Genomic DNA, 12,130 nt, shown 5'->3' on the forward strand with positions numbered 1-12,130 from the left:
GGGTTAGGGGATTCTGATTGGAGAAACACTGTCAAGACTATACCAGAGCACAGCCTGCAGATCATCTGTTACATGCTCTGCATCTGCAGGGGGAGATGGTTCAATCTGCAAGGTTATTAATGAAAACACTAGCTGTTGAGGTTGTTATGGTACATTTGCTAATAAAGGGGGTGGCAGGTGGAGATCATGTTTGAAGTAGTTCTAAAACAGGATTAGGTGTTGGTTGGAGATGGAGTCAGGTGGAGAAATACAGAGTTCTCTTAATACCCAGGGGCAAAATTTAACCTAATGTTAAGGGGGTCCTGAATCAATGTCTGATCAGTAGAAAGAGCTGCTTCTGATAAAAACCACAACAAATTCACCAAGGCCATAGACTGTGATAAGCAGGAAATTGTGCTGCTCTTTGGAAGCCGGAGACCAGCCTGCCACTTTAAGACTAAGCACCCCAAAAGACGGTTAACAGATCTCCTTCTCTACTACGAGTCCCGTCTCCCTAACCAACATCACTAACAGGATTGGCTTTGTTGTTTCTTGCCAACGTGGGAGAGGCTGTGTTTGTGAAAAGCACCAAAGCTCGGTCAACTAGATGTTCAGGTATGCACGTTTTATTGCAGGGGTGTTCAGTCTTATCTGCAAAGTGCTGTGTAGCTGCAGCTTCTCCATCCTAAACAAGCTGCGGGACACCTAATTCCACTTGTTTAATCAATTAGTGAGTCTTCAAACAACTGATCACATGTGCTTCTGCTTGGCTGGTATGAAAAGCTGTAGCCACACCGGCCCTTTGTGAGTAAGATTGAACACCCACACCACTGAGGGAGGGTTTGTAACTCATGATCAATAAGATAAAGGCGTGTATTTGAAAAGCTTCTCAATGTAGGAATGCAGATATGGGATCAGAGTCCTCTGTTATTTACAAAGACAAGAACTGCTCCTAAATTAGTGCATTACCTAGCAGCTGATTGTCTGCTTATATAAAGAGGCTTTTAACTCTTTCAAATAATCTTATTGTCTTAGTTTCTGCTGTTCCCACATTTACCACACCTTTATGTCAAAAAAGTGACAAATTCCAGCAGATTTTAAAAGTATTGAGAAAAGAAGATATTCAGTGAATCAAGAAGTGTATCCACTATTCTTTAAAGGCATAGTTTTGAACTGCTTTAAGAGAAAATGCAGGAGCAGTGCTTGAGCAGTTCTCTACCAGCTACATGATCTATATAGAAACAGAACTCCAGCAGAATCCACTCTGTGCATGAACCTGATGAGACTCCACTGAACTCTGCCTGCAAGGCACCTTTTACCACCCTGTATCCTGTCATTATTTTAAATGTATTTTTTAATAATGCAATAGCATTAAACATTTTTGATAATGTAATAGCAGTGATGTGTGGAGATTAAGACACACCTAGGGCTGGACCTAAATGTCCAAATATTATATTAAAGGACCATAAACTCCATTTTTCCTCTTTTCTCTTCAATCCTACTTAGTGTTTGTGGAGTTGTGTGAACAAAAAATCACGCTTCATCCCTTACAATTGAAACAATTTTTTATTTGAGGTATTTTCAACTGTGTGAAATTCTGTTTCAGGTACTTTAAGCTAGATACAGTGGGGTATGAAATGTTTGATTTCTGATATTTACAATATTTTTAGGATTACATTTCAGGGAGGTGAATCATGTTATCTGAAAAATGGGCTACGCTAATCCCCTTATAGAATCCATAGGGGGCGCTACAAGCTCTGTGTTGAATGTAAAGCGCAATGCTGTTGTATCCTGTATTCAGAGCTATGCTACTGAATTCTGTATGAGAAGTAGCAGAACTTTCCTACAGACCACAGTAACAGAACCCTGTTCTACCAGAATAGAGTAGCGTAACGATGTCTTACAGAACACAGTAGCCTGAAACTGTTCATTCACAACAGAGTAGCAGAACGCTTTCATTCAGAAGACATTAGAATCATTATTTTGATATAGAATACAGTACCAGTACTCTTTCAACCAGAATACGGTAGCATAACACTACACAACCAGCATAGAGGAGCATAACTCACACAGAATACAGGATTCAATTCAAATGAATTTTATTTATACAGCGCGTTCACAACAAATGTGGTCACACAGCAGCTTTACAGAGATCCGGGTCCAAGCCTCTTTTGAGCAAGCCAGTGGCAACAGTGGCAAGGAAAAACTCCCTCAGATCGAGAGGAAGAAACCTTGAGAGAAACCAAGACTCACAAAGGGAACCCATCCTCCTCTGGTCGCCACCGGATAGCACAATGAAAAGCAGAACAGGAATAAAACATGGAATTAAGGGAATATGGCCAATGTGCCATCAAGCCATAAAAAGATGAAAACATGAGTGAAATGAAGTTCATGCAGGTACACGGTCACAAGCACAGCCATGCCGTGAGGCGAGGATAACTCCATTCGAGGCCCCAAAACCGGACAGCGGTCAGGAGGGTGGTGGAGAGAGCGAGGTCTGCCGATGGAACAGTTGAAACTTGGCATCTGAGCACATGGAAACGAGAGAAAAAACACAAAGGGTTAGGAGGAAGGGGGCAAAAACTTTTTAGAAGGGTTACAGCAGGACAGGGTAGGAAAGAGCAGCCAAACACAAATGCACTCGCACCAGCAGACAGCAGGGGGCAGCTCAGCACATGGGGGAAGAGAGAAGAAATGAAGGAAAAAATAATAATAATGAAGAAAAGGTTTAGGTTTGTATATGAATATGAACAGTATTGTAACACCGCTCAAGCACAACAAAGCAGCAAAACAATTTATACAGAACACAGCAGTGTAACCATTCTCATGTAGAACACAAGCAGGACACAGCAGCCCAACACGGTTCAAGCAGAACACAAGCAAGTGGCACAGCAGCGAAATATCGTTCAAGCAGAAGACAGCAGAGTAACAATTTTGATGCAGCCCAACCTGGTAAAAGCAGAACACAGTCGTGAAATGTTGTTCAAGCAGAAAACAGCAGCACAATTAATATACAGAACAAGGTTAAGTGACACTGTTCAAGCAGAACAGTCATGCAAAACACAAGCAGGAGACAGCAGCCCAACACGGTTCAAGCAGGACACAGCAGTGTAACAATTTTCAAGCAGAACACAAGCAAGTGGCACAGCTGCAGCCACCTTTAGCACTGTGCTTGCAAGGCAATCTTGTAAAAAATTGGAGACTGTGGGTGCAAACGTTTTACCTGTTTCTTACAGAGAGTGGGATTGTTGAGGAGAACAATGCGCCACCTTTCCGCACGTCGCTGGGGAAGATGCAGTGAAGGTCTACAACATGTTACAATTCAGTGAGGAAGAAACTGAAAAAAGAAATGTGCTGAAAAAAGTTCAGGGATTACTGAGATTCAAGAAAGAACCTACCCGATGTTCGCCATTTGTTCTTCACAACAGCTCAGGATCCAGTTGAAAGCGTACGAGAGGAATTTGGGGACCAGAAACTGCAGAATTCAGCAAAGTACTCACATACTCTGGCCACCGCATGTCACCGCTGGGAAAGCTACCACTCCAGTTCCAAGCTCTGCACATTGAACATACCCATTGGAAGATACACATTCCTTTGACCTCCTTTTGGGGTGTCCTCAGCTTCAGAGGTATTCCAAAGGTCAATTGCAGACTATTAAAGGCCTGGAAGATGTCGTCAACGTTACAAACGATATCCTAGTCTGGGGTGAAATGGTCAAGGAAACATGAGGGCAGACTCATCCAAGTGCTAAAAAGGGAAAGACAGTGGAACCTGAAACTCAGCAAAAACAAGTGCAAGATCAGATCATCACAAATCCGGTATATGGCCATATGCTCTCTCTGCAGAAGGTCTCAATCTAGATAAAGATAAAGTGAGAGCTGTAACACACATGCCTACACCAGAAAACAAGCAGGCACTCATGAGATTAAAGGGCATGATTCAGTACCTTTCCAAGTTTATTCCCAACCTGTCTGAAGTCGGCGCACCCCTCAGAAAACTGCTCAAGCATGACATCTGTGGCACTCCATTGCAAGTTGAGCACAAACCTATGAAAAACTGAAATCTCTGCTGATAAATGCTCCCACACTAAAGCGCTATGATGTAAAAATACCTGCTACACCATCTGTAGATGAGAGCTCAGAAGGCTTCGGAGCAGCAGTTTTGCAGGAGATAAAGCCAGTGGCTAAACTACATTCAGAAAGGCAACAGCAAATGATCCAAAGATGCAGCTACTACACACAAGGACCATGGAAGGATGGCCCAAACATACTGGACATTCAAAGAAGAAAAGCAAAATACAGATTCAAGACAAGCTGCAGAGAAGACAACTCAAGCAAAACAGCTATTATGGCAGACAGACAAAGAGCCCACCAAGCATATACATGTGGGACAAGGTGAGAATTCAGAGAGGGCAACCTGCTATCATGATCAGCCACGATTCTTCACAGTCCAGACGCCAGATGGAGGAACCTATAGAAGAAACAGAAAACAGAACACACATTCATTTGTGAACATTTTAGAACATTTATTCATTGGAACAGTTGAAACTGGAAAAACTCAATACATCAGAAAAACATTGACAGTCACAACAAAAGTGAAAATAACACAGGACAGAAAATCAAAATAAAACAAGAACATTGTCTTCAGATTGGACACTGGTGCTGAATGCAATGTCATCACAGCACAGATCTACAAATCAGATTTGAAACAAAACTCCAGAATTCAGCTTAAAAACCGCTCACACATTCTAGCCACTGCATGTCACCATTGGAAAAGCTAACATTCACCTGTGAGCAGAAAAGCCAAAAATGCAAGATTGAATTTCACATTGTTGTCAGTGATGTACAAGAAATGTACAAGAAAGACGTGAGACATGTGAGACGTTAGGTGTGGTTTAAAGATGGAAGAACATATAGGAGAAACAGAAAACACCTTCTCAGGACGACTGAAAGACTTCCCATCAGCATCACCCAATGTTGTTGCAGATTCCTGTGTCGAGCCGCAGGTCAGTGAATCCGGTCCACCTGCAGAAACTGGTACTGCAAAACAACCTGACTTACCTGAGTCACATCCGAGAGAGGCATACAGAGAGGCTTCTTCCACAGACCTGAAAAAGGCAAAAGATCATGAATTCAGTGAGTTGCATGACTCGTTAATCAGAGACAGAGACAGGACTGTTTGTGGTATTAGGGAAGACCTATTGTGGGCAAGGTTGCTGCTTTTGCACTGACTGCATTTTAAACTGAAGGTCACACTGATGGTCAATAAGAGGAAATATCTCACATACTTTAAAAATGAATCTTAGTCTAGATACAGGAGAGGAAACCTCGGTCTCCTGGTTTAAAAACTGTATGTTGAGGAGTTTAGTCAGTTGTGGATAAATGCTGCGTCAGCATGTTTAGAAACTTCAAACAGCATGTTAGCGTGTGGGTTGATGAGAAAAGGATTTCTTGGATCTCAGACTCCACAGATCACTGTGGCCTCCCAGGGATCAAACTCCCCCCCTCTCAATGACAGGAGCAGCGATTAGACGGTGTTGTGTTGCTGCATATTTTCTAACTGAACTGACGATTAGAATCAGTGTAGGTACCGAACCCAAGCACAGATTTTACCTTTGAAGGCTTTCTATTCTAAAATGATGAAACCTCCTGGGGTGAAGCTGATCAACAACACATTTATTTCTTATAAATGTCAGTAGGGGGATTTCTCTAAAGACTGTTCTCTGGTGAAGGCTGGTAGCTGGATTGGTTCTTGAGAGGACCTGATGCTCCCTGGAACTGAAGTTCAAAATGAAAAGCTGTGTATTAGACCTCTCTCCTGTTGTGAAAGACTCCCAGACTTTCACATCCAAAGGATTATTATTCAGCAAGGACATGGAATACAGCACACACTGGCCAAATCCTTCTAAACTTAGAGGAGTGAGGAATGAGTTTCAAAGGTTAAAAGGGTTCATGATGTTCACCACAGTTTAAACACACACTGAAAGTTACCTGGAATCGTGCTGGACATCTTCTCTAACTGGCTACAAGAGGTATAGTCTTCCTTTTCTTCAGGATCTGCTTGAGAGACAACATGACAAATTATCTAGAACATGTCAAGTGATTTGGATAACATCAAATACCTCAGAGTTTGATGCTAGTTAATAATAATAATAATCTGAAGGGGAGTTGAAGCCTCGGTCTCCTGGTTTCCTGCATCACTGTGGGAGCAAAGGTTCTAGCTCAACCACGATCCACAGAGCAGGACTTTCCTATCAGAATTGAACCCAGCCAGTATGTCAACACTTAGAGCCATGCTTGAGGACTACAAGGGGTGTACCCTTGTCGACTTCGTCAGGATCTGTTGGAGGGACACAACCAGAACACATACATATATATATATATATATATATATATATATATATATATATACACACACACACACACATTTATGGTATTCAGCTGACTCTCTTATCCAAAACGACTTACGTCTCCCACATGATGTGGCAGCTCAGTGGCAGCTAGTGGTGTTATTCGTTGCGCCACACCAGCCGTTATTGGTTGGTGCCCACACCAATATATATTTATTCACTCATCACACAACTAACATACCTTAATCTTGGGGAACTTTAGCCTCCTGGTTCTTTGCTTCATGGTGGACTGTGTGAGAACAGCTTCTGCCTCCACCACTGCACAAAGAGGAAGACTGAGACTCTTGCTCTGTGGACTGGAGCGGGATGACGTCTAGATCAGAATAAGCTCTGCTGTTTCCCTCAAACTGATTGACGTCCACCACAAAAAAAAAAACTCCCTATAACTCTGGAGAGGAGACAGAACAGAGGTGGAACATAATTCATTTTTGATTATTTACTTCTTGTCACTGTTGGTGTCACTGTGCATCGTTCAGCTATTCAGTGCACTTTGCACAAGGAGAGGCTGTCTGTCCAAATATATGTACTATGGGAGAGTAATGCAGAAGAAGCCTTTTCTCCTCACAAGCCACAAACAGAGTCGCTTGAGGTATGCTAAAGCACATTTAAACAAGCCAGCTTCATTTTGGAATAAGGTGCTGTGGAACTAAAATGGAGGTATTTGGACATAACAAGGGGCGGTGTACATGGTGGAAAAAGAACACAGCATTCCAAGACAAACACTTGCTACCCACAGTAAAAGTTGGTGGCTGTTCCATCATGCTGTGGGGCTGTGTGGCCAGTGCAGATACTGGGAATCTTGTTAAAGTTGAGGGTCGCATGGATTCCAGTCATTTGACAATTGATGCAGCATTCAACTTTAAGATTAAGGATGTATTTGCTAAACTATGCCCAGATTTTAAAGTTCAGTCTCACGTGATCGATCTTTTCTTAAATATCCAGTGGTTGTTGTCCTCAGCTGATTCAGCTGATGGAATGAAGATTCTTGACGTGCCGTCCAGGTTACTGCTTCTAGGAATGTTCATCTTTCTGGCTTCTGGTCCAGGAAAAGTTCCCAGGAAATGTTCGCTTTACCCTCGTTCAGGTCATGACCACCCGTTCCACCCGTGATTTCAAGAAAGTAGCTGTGTGGGAACGCTGATCAGACGTCCAGCTGAAATTCTAAAAGATTTCTAAGGTGATTAGAGTTAGGCCCATCAAGAGCTGGCTGTCCTTTGTTAGGACAATGGTAGAGGACCTCCTTGGTTCCTTTGTTTATCCCTGTTGGGTGTTTGTTTACCTGGCTGGTTGGTTGATTGGTTCTTTGTTGGGACAGTCTTTTTAATCACCTGTGTAGCCACACCCATTTTCCTCCTCTGGTGCTGTCACCTACTGGTGAGCAAGGGTACCTACGTCCCCCGTTGGTCTTCAGGGTATGATTTATCGTACATTTGAAGAGCACTTATGGATGAAATGTCCACTGGGAGAGATAAAGTTCATAGCAGGTCAAGCAAGTCCTTCCAATTCCTAGCAGGTTAGTTTTCCACGAGGTGTTCCTATAAGACTGAAAACATCTGGGTAGCTTTATGCAAACATCTGGGCCGTTCTGGTTGACTAACCAAACTTACAATGCATAATAATGTTGGTCATGTTAAAGCTTTGAATTATATGATTGCATCATAAAAAAATACATTCATAAATAAAAAACACCAAATATGATTTAATATTGTGGAAATGATTAGATAGATGGCTTTTGATGGAAAGGAGGAAGTATCATCATTAAGCCTTATAGAGAGGAAAGTTAGTGAAGGTGTTAGCTTTCTTGACTGGGATGGATACCTGATGCGTCAGGGTAATTAATAACCATGTTGTCTATATATCATGTGGACCCCTTGTGCTGTCCTGGGAATCAGGTTGTTTCCTGATCAATGGCTTGTGACTTTGTTGACAGTCTGTTTTAGACTGTATGTATTACATGTTGCAGGAGGTTAATTAAGAGTTAAGCTGACATTAGGTTGACTAATGCCTTATAGAAAGATATCCCATGATCTTAGTTTTAGACTTTGCTTAGGTCAAGTAATTCCACATTTTTGATTGAGTAATTAATTGTCAGGCAGTGTTTCAGTTATTCACACCAAGACTAGTCTTGCGATGGACTAGTGCCGATAAATGTTTCAGGATCCTAAAGCCAAGCATAGACATGAGCTTAGTGATTTGAACACGTGTCTGCATAAGTAAGTATGTTTATGTAATTATGTTTCAAGAAAAGATAAATAAATATATTGCTGCATTGGTCACCCGTACTCGCTAGGTTTGTACAATGGTGGTAGCAGATATGCTGTCCAATAATCTATGTACATATGCTGTATGCATTTAAAAGAGTTTGATATGGAAAGGGTAAGCAGAAAAGAGTAGCTATGCTGGACACTGCTGGAAGCCTAGTTACCAAAATACTGTGCAGTAGGCTACCAACACCATGTCACTGCTGTGCTAGTCTATACCCTTTAGTACTAGTGTGTAGTATGCAATTGGGACGCAGCCTAAATCCCCTATCAGATGTTGGAGTGTTTAGTGCGCCCTTCTTTACCTCTGTTTGAGCCATGGAAGCTCAGGTACCAGCACTAATGCATAGCCTTAATAGCTGATATGACCAAATACGATCAAATAAATAAATAAATAAATAAATATATATATATATATATGTATATGTGCTTTTACTGTGCGTTTACCTCAGTCTGGACACTTTTCTGTCAGAACTATTTGCTGAGTACTCGAACCGTTTCGCCTCAGCCAGCTCTCGACTGGCTGATGAAATCCTGAAACCCTGCTCATTGGTCCCACAGGACTGATTGACAGGAGTTTAAACCAAAAAGATTACGGAAACAATTCGTGTGAACCAATACAGAAAATAAGAGAGTTAAGCTGTAATTGAAAATACTTATTTAATAACGTGTTAATACAGTAATAAGAACTATATTTATAAACAGTAAATACTAGGGATACATATATAATAAAAATACAGAAATAATAAAGAATTTTACTGGACACTCATCAGTCCTTCTGGGGTGTCGGACAGGCTGTAAGTGTGTGTGATTAATTTGGTGATTGATATGATGATTGATCAGTGCTTGATCAGTGTGTTTTGGTTTGGTATCTTAGCTTTTAGCAATTATTTAGTCAATCGCCATCTCCCTGCTCTCTTTCTACGGGCAGAAATTTTGTCACAGCTGGCCATAAATGAATGAATGAATGAATGAATGAAGGCCCCAAACCTGACAAAATTAAAGTGGATGAAGCTGGAATCTTCATGAGAATTTCCCCACTGCGGGACTAATAAAGGACTATCTTATCTTATCTTAGGTGATCAAAACTGAGGCAGAAATGAGCTGTATAGCTGTAGGTCTTCTTAGCCTGTTCTTCTGTGGTGTTTGTGGCCGGTGGACCTCAGAGCAGTACTGATCAAATTTTACGGCTGGCCATAAATGAATGAATGAATGAATGAATGAGTGAATGAATAAATGAATGAATGAGTGAATGAATAAATGAATGAATGAGTGAATGAATGAATGAATGAATGAAGGCCCCAAACCTGAAAAAATGCTTAGAAAAAAAAAAAAATTAAATCCTTAGTGATTTCCTGAGTGTCCCCTGGTCAGATCTACGACCTTGAGATGAGAAGTTGTGATTCAGGAGGCGTTTGAACCGAGTTTCTGCGCTGTATTATTGCAAAGATATTAATAGAAACGCGGAGACAACATCGTAAAAAAGCACTAATTAGCATTAAACAGTAGCATTTATTAGATTCCGAAAAAAGGACCTGTCCCAGCAAAGGGGGGCATCCGGTCACCCTGTCTGATCACTCCCAAAGGAGCTGGTTCAGTTGTTTGAGGTGTCGAATTACTGGACAACAGTGAGGGTTCCGACATTCCTTGTTTACCCTTGTTACCATGGTTACACCATGGCCAGAGGTTTAGTACAGCTCCCTGCAGAAGTCAATGGCAGTGGCCAAGTGGCCAATCAGAGGGCACGGTTTAAAAAAATGTCAGTCGATGATGTCATAATGGTCTCTTTGACATCCCTGTGACATCACGGCCCCACAGAGCAGTATAAATAGACCCTGCAGAGCTCACCTTCCTCACTCTGAGCCTTTCACTCACGCAGTGCAAAGGAGCAGTCAGTGGAATTACCAGTTCTCACCTGAACCAAGACCGAAACCGGGGAGATGGAGCAGTGGAAGGCTGAGCGGGAGTCCCTGCTGTTTCAGCTCAGGGAGGCCCAAGAGAGCATTGAGAAGGAGAAGGCAGCCAGGCTGAGGGAGCGGAAAGCCAACACAAGGAGGCACAACCGCTGGATAAAAAGGGTCAACACAACAAGGGACCAGGACATTGAAAAGGAGACGTACGAGCTACGTGCCAAAATTCAGGACCTGGAGGAGGCCAAGCAGGAGGTAAAGGACTCGCTGGACTTCCAGTCGGAAATGCTACGACAGGTCAGCGAGGAGCTGGCAGACAACAAAACCAGGCTCAGCAGGTGCAGGGTGCTGGCAGAGCAGTTGTACGCCCAAAACATGGAGCTGCATGCATTGAACTGGTACAAGAACCAGGAGCTGGAGGTCCTGCGACAGGAAAGGGCTCTAACAGAGGCACTGGACAAAGAATACAACCTGGTATCGGCTCTTCCTCCAGTGGCAATGCAGAAGCAGAGGGTCATGGAGGAGCTGAAGCAGAAGGCAGCTGCTGCAGAGGAGGCCGCTGCGGAGAGGGCCGCTGCAGAGAGGGCAGCTGCGGAGAAGGCCGCTACGGAGAAGGCCGCTGCTGAGAGGGCCGCTGCAGAGAGGGCCGCTGCAGAGAGGGCCGCTGCTGAGAGGGCTGCTGCTGAGAGGGCTGCTGCTGAGAGGGCCGCTGAGGAGAAGAGCCTCAGCCTTTTTAGCCTTCTCAGGGCGAGGCTTAAAGGCTTCTGGAGCCGACTCTCTGCTGCATGCAGAAAGAGGAAGTGAGAGAGGGAGACAGAAACCGAAACCGAAACCGAAAAAAAAAAAAAAGGAAGGGAAGGGAATAACAAGAAGGGAACAGAAAGGGACAGAGTGACGATGAAGATGAAGGGAAAGACAGAAGGCATCAGAAAGAGACAGAGTGACGATGAAGATGAAGGGAAAGACAGAAGGCATCAGAAAGAGACAGAGTGACGATGAAGATGAAGGGAAAGACAGAAGGCAACAGAAAGAGACAGAGTGATGATGAAGATGAAGGGAAAGACAGAAGCAACAGAAAGAGACAGAGCGACAATGAAGATGAAGGGAAAGACAGAAGGCATCAGAAAGAGACAGAGTGACGATGAAGATGAAGGGAAAGACAGAAGGCAACAGAAAGAGACAGAGTGACAATGAAGATGAAGGGAAAGACAGAAGGCATCAGAAAGAGACAGAGTGACGATGAAGATGAAGGGAAAGACAGAAGGCATCAGAAAGAGACAGAGTGACGATGAAGATGAAGGGAAAGACAGAAGGCAACAGAAAGAGACAGAGCGACATGAAGATGAAGGGAATGAAAGAGAGAGAAGAAGGGTAGAGAAAGAAAGTGTGGGGGAAATGGGGACGTTAATCACAATGACATTATAAAATGGGCTGGATACCCAGCCTCAGAATTCTCAAATAATTAAACAAATCAGTCCCATTAATAAATGAAATCGGCATCATAAATGAAATTGGCCTCATAAATGAAATCGGCCTCATAAATGAAATCGACCTCAAAAATAAAATGGGCC

Source organism: Salminus brasiliensis, chromosome 15 (genome assembly GCF_030463535.1).
Source record: "Salminus brasiliensis chromosome 15, fSalBra1.hap2, whole genome shotgun sequence".
NCBI classification, from domain to species: domain Eukaryota; kingdom Metazoa; phylum Chordata; class Actinopteri; order Characiformes; family Bryconidae; genus Salminus; species Salminus brasiliensis.